The sequence below is a fragment of the Oxyura jamaicensis genome, chromosome 1 (genome assembly GCF_011077185.1).
Source record: "Oxyura jamaicensis isolate SHBP4307 breed ruddy duck chromosome 1, BPBGC_Ojam_1.0, whole genome shotgun sequence".
Taxonomy (NCBI): Eukaryota; Metazoa; Chordata; class Aves; order Anseriformes; family Anatidae; genus Oxyura; species Oxyura jamaicensis.
This window is the reverse complement of record NC_048893.1, coordinates 62,796,757-62,797,492: the sequence shown is the minus strand read 5'-3', so window position 1 is coordinate 62,797,492 and position 736 is coordinate 62,796,757.

Here is a 736-nt window from a genome sequence, read left to right as displayed (position 1 = left end):
CTATTTATGTTTTAAAAAAAAACAACAACAAACAAACCCACAATGCATCAAAGAGCTGGTGTTTTCAATGGTGTAGCCTCAGCATCTGAGGAGGGCAGCCAAAGGACACGTAGCCCCGGGAAGCTGGATAACTGTTGGGTAACCCCGAGGAAGCCGGAGCCTAGGAACAGCTGGGTGAGTGAACAGAGCTTGTCTTTCCAAAGGATCCACAGACACTGGTGGGCACCACGGTATGGCCCAGTCTTCTGGAGCTGCGTGGAGCACCCAGCATGGGGAAGAGATGAATTAAAACAATCCATGCAATTAGCCACCAGGTGGCCCCAGGACTTCACCTACTGCTGGCAGCGGAGCAGCGAGGTGCCAGGCTCGGGTCCCTCCTTGGTCAGGCTGGTGGCACTGGGCGAGGTGGCCGCGTCTCCACACCACCCACTCCTTGCTGCAAGGAGCTGAGGAAGGGGAGATGCTCCAGCTCCCTGTCTGCTGGGGCTGGGGCCGTGGGGTACCTGGGCAAGCACGAGGTGTAGGTGGTGCGGTACGGGTTTCCTCAGAAAAGGGTGCAGGAAGGGTTGGAGAAGACCCTTTCCTTTGGCAGTGTCAGCTCTTGCCCTCCACACACAGCCAACATATAGTTAGTTGTCTGTGGGAGGTAGTGCTGATTCCTGTGCTCCACGGGATTTCTTCCCTGCCCTTCTGGAAAGATGACAATTGACCACAGCCGGCAATTGGCAAGAACCCC